The sequence below is a fragment of the Chionomys nivalis genome, chromosome 10 (assembly GCF_950005125.1).
Source record: "Chionomys nivalis chromosome 10, mChiNiv1.1, whole genome shotgun sequence".
NCBI classification, from domain to species: Eukaryota; Metazoa; Chordata; class Mammalia; order Rodentia; family Cricetidae; genus Chionomys; species Chionomys nivalis.
In genome coordinates this window covers 34,436,314-34,444,764 of record NC_080095.1, presented here as the reverse complement: position 1 = coordinate 34,444,764, position 8,451 = coordinate 34,436,314, and positions in this window count along the sequence as shown.

Below are 8,451 nucleotides of genomic sequence, written 5' to 3'. Positions count from 1 at the left end.
CCACAGCAGCCTGGGAGTCATGGAGGTGATTCTTCACTCTCCCTCCCATTCTCCAATTCCCCAGTCTCATCCCCAGCCTCAGAGCAGACCACCTGCAGGGGTCTATCTTCCCTCTCTTCCTTCCTTCCTGGGGACTCCATAGATCCCTATAGCAGACGCAACTTTCCTCCCTCCTGTAGATCCTCTCAGCCCCCCACCCTTCTAGCCTATCCCCATTCCTTTGTGTCAGCTCCCAATACCTACAAACAAGTTCTATCCAGGACCCCCAGTGGCCACAGTGGGCAGGGATTAGAATCACTCACTCCTTACCATGCAACCTGCAGCCATCACACCCTTCTAAGACCCAGAGTCAGCAACAGGAACCAAGGAAGGGAAACCCCACCCAACAAAGACAAGGCCAGAGCTGGGCATGGTGGTGCATGCCTTTAATCTCAGCATTTGGAAGGCTGTGGCAGGCAGATCTCTGTGAATCTGAAGCTATCCTGGTCTACGTAGTGAGTTCTAGCACAGCAACAGATACATAGTGAGACTCTGGGTTTTGTTTGTTTGTCTGTTTTGTTTTTTAAAAAAGCAAACAGGAAGGAAAGAAGCCAAAGTATATTTATTTACTGATGAGGTGATTATATACATAAATTGTAATGTTTTAGATAAGACATTGCAGCTCCCTGAGGGGCAACAGCAGGCCACAAGGGGCAGCTGAGTCCCACCACTCGGGGCCTCTGTAGGTGTCAGGGGGGTGGGAGGCAGTGGGTAAGAGACCTCGGCAGGGTAGCTGGTCCCACAAGGAGCCGTGGGTGAGAGACAGAAGATAGAAAGGCACACCATGTGGAGAGAGGGTTTGGGTATAGTTTATTCGGTGGGTTGTGGAAGGAAAGGGAATTGGGGGGTGGGGAGGGAGAGAGGAAGGGGGAGAGAGAGAGAGAGAGAGAGAGAGAGCCCACAAGGGAGAGAGTGCACTGGAGGAGGCAGTATTTCTGTTTCCCTAGGTGGAAGGGGAGGGGTTGGGAGAGGGTGGGGCTTGTCTTTTAAAGGGACAGTGTATGCAAGTGACCAACCAGGCCAGCAAATCATAACATAAGTGACTTTAAATTTTTACCAGGAAATTCCTAGCTGACAAACACTTTCAGTAAAGGAGCAGGATACAAAATTAATACAGAAAACTCAGTAGCCTTCTGATATACAAAAGACCAGTGGTCTGAAAAAGAAATAAAAAAAACAAGACCTCAGGGAAAAAAAAAAAAAAACTTCAGGTAACTTTAAACAAGCAAGTGAAAGACTGAAAGACTTGAATAATAAGATGTAAAGACAACAAAAAAGAAATTAAAGATATCAGAAGATGGAAAGATTCCCCCATGCTCATGGACTTATATGATTAAAATAATACTATAGTAATTAATATAGTAAATGGTCATCCTACCAAAAGCAATCTATAGGGGCTGGAGAGATGGCTCAGTGGTTAAGAGCACTGACTGACTGCTCTTCCAAAGGTCCTGAGTTCAATTCCCAGCAACCACATGGTGGCTCACAACCATTTGTAAGGAGATCTGGTGCCCTCTTCTGGCCTGTAGGCACATATGCAAACAGAATACTGACAATAATACATAATAAATAAATCTTTAAAACAAAAACAAAAGCAATCTACAGATTTAGTGTAATCTCCATCAAAATTCTAATACAATAACTCACAGAATTGAAAGGACAATTTTCAGCTGCATATGGAAACACAAAACCCCAGGATGACTAAAACAATCTGCTATACTGAGATCATGGAGTCCCTCAAAACCCTACAAGGAGACTGAGTTCCATATGGAAAAGCAAGAGCCTTTTTTCTTACAAAAGTTTACGAACTCGGACTCTCCATGTGCCCAACGTTTTGGTGTTATAGGAGAGCCCCGAGCACAGTTGGAGTGGGATTTTTATAATAGCAAAAAGATTTCTAAGGTTCAGGACCCCCGATTGACTGCCATTTGTCTAAGGGTGCCCTGGCTAAAAGGGGGTGGGTGTGTACTGGGCAAAGGGATATCAAGTGATTCTATTTACAATAGAGGGAAAGTTAGGAATTTCCTTTGGATGGTCTGTTCCTGGGTGAAGCATGGGTAGACCCAGTTTGTGGTCTTTCTTGGAACCAGGTATTGCCTTAGGGTAAACTGAGACTCAGGCCTACCTTCCTGTTGGTCTATAGAGCCTATGTACCAAGCTGCCCTGGGTCTTGGTACACAATCCTGAATAATAAATGAACTGCTGGAGGATTCTCCATCCCCCAACTTCAAATTTTACTACAGAACTATATATAAAATAAACAACAACAAGCAAACAAACAAAAATATAGCACGCCTGTAATCCCAGCACTCAGGAGGCTGAGGCAGGTGTACGTCAGTGAGTTTGAGGCCAGCTTGATCTACAAAGCAAATTTCAGGATGTCCAGAAGAAGCCCTATCTAAAACAAACAAACAAACAAACAAACAAACAAATCAAAAGCAAAAAAATCCCTTCCCCCAAAATACAAAACAACAATGACAACAAACCAAAAAACAAACAAAAACCCTCAAAAAACAAAAATAAAAACCAGCTTGGCATTGGCATTAAAAGCAGACTCAATGAGCTGGGCAGTGGTGGCACACACCTTTAATCCCAGTACTCAGGAGACAGAGGTAGGAGCATCTCTGTGAGTTCAAGGCCAGCCTCGCCTACAATAGTTAGTTCCAGAACAGGCTTCAAAGCTACAGCTAGACCCTGTCTCAAAACAACAACAACAACAACAACAAAAAACCCAACAAAAACAAAACAAAAACCCATTTAATTGGAGTGACTTACTTATAGTTTCAGAGGTTCAGTCCATTATCATCATGATGGGAAGTGTGGAGGGGGGCAGGTAGATGTGGTGCTGGAGCTGAGAGCGCTCCACCTTGTAGGCAACAGGAAGTCGCTGTGTCAGGAACCAGCCTTGACAAAAGTACCTCTTGCCAGGGTAGAGGCATGGGGATAGACATATAGTAAAGAATATGAAGATGCGAATGAAAATAATAAAATGGAGAAACATAGAATAGTATTGGGAAGGAGTTCCAGTGAGTACTGAAATTAGCCCACATTAAATTTCCAATTGCTTAAAATACCCCTGACCACAAAACGTAGGAGTAAGACAAAAAAATTGCATTAACATGATACAAGGAAGGGCTACATCCATAGTTAAACATTCTGCTGCTAGAACAAAACAAGTCAAGCTCACATCACGAACATTCTGTAGGCAAACCACTCCTGGGGTGGAATCCAGTGTTATCTCCATAAAGGAACTGGTCCCTTAGTTGGATCCTTAGACCTTTGTTTGAGGTAGAAACATATCTACTTCTCTATTCCTGTAATACAAGGTCTGGCTATTAGCACACCTGTTGACAATAACCTTGAGAGAGCAGAACTCTCTGACCTAAATCTAGGTGGGACCTTTGAGGTAGAAACACAATAACTTTGAAGGAATAGAGGTAAGTCCCAACTCTCTGATCTTTGGTCAATGTGGAAATAGGCTCACATTTTTGGGCCTCTACATTGCTGGAGCTGAGAGTGCTACATCTTTTATTTTTTTCCTCATTTTTGTTTTTTCAAGACGGTTTCCAGTAGCTACGGAGCCTGTCCTGGAATTCAATCTGTAGACCAGGCTGGCCTCGAACTCACAGAGATCTGCCTGCCTCTGCCTCCTGAGTTCTGTGATTAAAGGCAAGGCCACCACGGCTCAGCTTTATGTTTTTTTTTAACTTTATAGGTCCTTTGCATATATATTATGGTTTCTGGTTTTAAGTTTTTATGGGATTTCTGCGTGTGCGAACATGTTTGTCTTTTTATCTATATGTGTTTCTTGAGCTTTTTCTTTGACTTTTTTCTTCTGTTTTATCCTATTCTGGTTTGTTGCTTTATTTTATAGTAATAATAATTAATAATTATCATTATTTTTAAATAATTTACAGGGAAGTGAAGAGAATCTGGGAGGAGTTGGGGGAAAAAGAAACTGCAACCAGAATATGTTGTAAGAAAAAAACTATTTTCAATAAAGAAAAATATTACTTTGGTAAATAGTGGTTAGCTAAAGTTTGGTTTTGTTTTTTTGTTTTTCCTGAGAGGTCAGAAAAAGAACCTAGAATGGGGTGGCCCATTCATGACCGTCCTGTAGGTGGCAGACTAACACAGATGGGAGCCCAGCCTCCTCAGATAAGCTCTCTACTGCTCTACTTTTTACTCTTCCTGGGAAATCAGTTAACCCTCCTCTGGCTCTGGTTTCCTTCTTTTAATCTGTGAAATAAGGGCATCAACAGTGTCTGCTTCCTAGGTGTGTAAGAGGTAAATATTGCCTACAGAGACAGGAGAGTGCTAGAAACTACAGGACATTTGAGACTGTCTATTTGTTGGCAGTCTTGTACATGTGTATAATTTATTCTGATTAAATACACACACAACAATTACCGTCTGTTATTTCACTCCCACTGACCCCTTTTCTTCCCACTACGTCCCCTCTTATTTCCATGTCTCTTTCTCTGTGTGTTTGTGTGTGTGAGTGCATATTTGTGTGTCTGTGTGTGTGTGTGTTTGTGGTGAGTATGCATGTCTGTGTGTGTGTGTGTGTCTGTGAGTGTGCCCACTAATTTTTTTTTAGGGATTCTTTCATGAGTGTGTGTGTGTGTGGTTATTTACTGGAACATGGACAACTAACCAGTGACCACATCACTTGAAGAAGACCGCTCTCGGGTTTCTAGGCAGCCATTAATTGCCCATGGGTCTTCCTGGAGCCTCCCAAACCCCTCCCGCATTATTTTTTTTTTTTTTTTATGATATAGAGAGAAACACACTGGGTTAGCAAAGAACTGTAGAGATTAAATGCTAAGGAAAATTGACATCAATTTGTAGTGGAAAGCATACACTTTGTATTCTATGTTTCTTTAGTAGAAGCAAGGGAGAAGAAAGGTTAAAACATTACAATGATAATAATGATTCTGGCTATCGTTGCCATGGCAACTTATGGAGCTATTATCTGCACATCTTGCAGTCCCTGAAAAATACTCAGAAAGAAGTACTCGAAATTTTTGTAACCAAAATCTAGGATTGTTTATGCTATACTTAATTCTCTCTTCTTTGAGGGAGGACTTTAGGGTACACTGTATTAGGAAACTAGATTAGCTATGTCATTATTGGAGCACCAAATTAAAAAAAAATAATGTGGCCAGGCAATGATGGTATATGCCTTTAACACCAGCACTAGGGAGGCTGAGGCAGGCAAATCTCTGTGATTTGAGGCCAGCCTGGCCAACAGAGCTTGTTCCAGGACAGCCAGGACTACACAGAGAAACCCTGTCTCTAAAAACCAAATAATAATAATAATAATAATAATAATAATAATAATAATAATAATGATAATGCTCTCTCTCGTGTGTGTGTGTGTGTGAGAGAGAGAGAGAGAGAGAACAGCATGTCAGTCAGAGGATAACTTGTGGGAGTCAGTTCTATGTGGGAACCATATGGGTCCTGAGAACTGAACTAAGAATTCTCCTGTCCACTGAGCCATTTCTCTTGCTCTGGAGTACTAAATGGTTCATAAAGGTTCTAGAATCTGGTTTAGAGAGAGATAAAAGAAACATAGAATTTCACATTCTACTCCCCATTTGAGCTTGCCCTTTTGCACAGAATATTCTTACCTGAAGTAATCCCATCATTAGAATTATGAAAAAGGGGTCAAAGACCTTGGGGTTGAAACAAGGTCATTTCATTCAGTCACAAGTTGAGTGTTCACCATTGTGGGATTTCCTGAGATCCAGTGCTGATTTTCCCTTGGTTACACAACTTTTCATTATCTTTATGTTGCTCTTGGCAATCATACTTTGTTGGCTCATTTCCAAAGACGGCAAACTGATGCCTTGGATATAATTTCAAAATCTCAGGAAAGAGTAAAAGGCATTTTGGCAGCAATAGAAATGATAGCTTATATTTGGTCAATCATTGAGTTTCTGCTAGACTACTTCTAAGGTAACCAGGTTCAGTGCAGTCTGGCACTATCTCCAGATAGTGCTGGAATTAAATGGAATCAGAGGACACCGCTATGTAGAATCTGCTTAAGTGTCTGAAATGTGTGGGTGTCTTAGTTAGGGCTACTATTGTTGTTTTAAAACACGATGACTGAAACACCTCGGGGAGGAAAGTGTTTATTTGGCTTACACTTCTATATGTTCATCATTGTAGGAAGTCAGGGCAGAATGTCAAACAGGGGAAGAACCTGGAGGCAGGAGCTGATGCAGAGGCCATGGAGGGGTGCTGCTTGCTGGCTTGTTTCTCATTGTTTGCTCAGCCTGGGACACCAGACCAGGGGTGCCCCACCCACAGTGGATTTGGGCTCTCCCACATCAATCACTAAATATGAAAATGCCTCACAAGCTTTGCTACAGAACGATTGTATGGAGGTATTTTCTTAATTGAGGTTCCCTCCTCTAAAATGACCTTAGCCTGTGTCAGGTTGACACAAAGCTATCCAGAACAGTGGGGAAGCCCCCCCCACAGCTAGTGCCAGAAATACTAAGTGACTGTGTGTGATGGTTTGAATGAGAATGACTCTCGCAGGCTCAGCTGTTTGAATGCTTGGTCCCCAGCTAGTGGAACTGTTGGGGAAGGATTAGGAGGTGTGGCCATGCTGCAGAAGGTGTGGCTTTGTTGGAGAAGGTCTGTCACTGAGGGCGGGCTTGGAGGTTTTGAAAGCCCATACCAGGGCCCCCCTTCTGTTTCTCTTTCTGTCTACAACTTGTGGATCCAGGATCCTCAGAAAGAGCAACCAGTGCTTTTAACTACTGAACCATCTTCACAGCCCCCAGCACACAAGTATTAAAAGTAGCAGAGAAAGGGCTGAGCTACTGAGAGTGCTTACTGCTTTTTCAGAGGACCCAGGTTTGGTTCCCAGCTCCCTCATACCCTCACGATAGCTCACAACCCCCTGTAACTCTTCTTTTCTGGTCTCTGAGGGATCCTGCATACATATAGTGTTCATAAAACTCATAGAACACACACACACACTTTTTTTAAAAAGCAGCTGAGGACATACACAAATGGAAACAACAAAATGGAGTCAAAGTAGGCAGAGATAATCAGAGTGTTTTAGATCACTCGATGTGCCCCATTTCTCTATCACTGCCACTAGATTCTTCAGGATTAACTAGATTCATCTTGTTATCTTTATCTGTTTAGTAAAATATAGAGGAGAGGCGAAGGAGGTGAAAGGAGAGGAGGAGATGTTGGGGAAGAGGAGGAGGGACACTGAAATCCCTGGTCCTTGGATTTTGCTCTATTGACCTACATTTGTTGCCCAGAAGGAAAGTAGTATGTTTTTATTTTCTTAAAAAAAAATTAATAAAGAATTGATTTTGTATGTATACATGCTACAGTGCACATATGGAAGTCAGAGGACAGCATCTGGCAGCCAGTCCTCTTTTCCATCTTGTCTTGGAAGTAGCATCTCTCTTGCTGTTTCTGCTGTTCTTCTGTTCTGTAGTTTAGCTTCTCATCTCTGCCTCCCTCCTTGCAGTACTGTTGGGGCTGTAAATTCAGATGTGCTCCACTGCCTTCATCGTTTCCACAAGGATTCTGGCTTTGAACTCTAGAACTTGGGTCATCAGGACTGCGCAGAAAGCATTTTTGCTTGTTGAGCCAAGTCTCAGCCCCCAGGTCAGGCATTTTCATGTCAACTTTTCCTGACCATTTTTTTTCTGTAATTTTTGAGCAACTTTGTGTTTTTTGGCAAGGCAAGATGAACTCATTTTGTTTGGAAATAGCCTTCATTGGGTCCAGGGCAGGATGAGACGGGATGGAACTAAAAGCTTTGTATCATAGAGTGAATGAAGTAGAAAGCAAAGTGATTTTTACTCGCCCTCAGGTTGTCTGGCCAGCTATCCTATTTGCTGTGCAGCAGACAACAGATGCTGTCAAGTCTGGAAGTTCATTTATGCCAGTAGATTTCATTTTAGTGACTTCCTCCCACTGTTCACAATCTTGGCTAGTGATGACTGTTGGTATCCACACGGGAGAAATTAAAGAGTGAGTTGAGGGTCATAGAACAACTGTCATTAAAAATTGTCCCTTATCTGCTCTTTGGCTTCCTGTGTGAGCATTTATATGAGGTTTGAGGGTGTTCACTTAAGAATACTATTGCCACCGGGACAGGATATTAAGTTTTTAGTCTTCATTGGCAGTGAATGGCTTGGGAACTTGAGCAGTTGGTCTGCTCAGGTTGGGGCTTAAGAAGACAGTGCTTCATAGGAAACTCCATCAGTAGGGTGTGGCCAGTGACATTTAGGAGCAGGAGTGTCTGTTTCTGTGCCATAACTCCTACAGTTCCTTTTCTATTGCTGTGAAGAGATGCCGCAACCAAAGCAACTCATACATGAGAGCATTTAACTGAGGGCTTATGTACAGTGTCTGAGGGTGACCGTT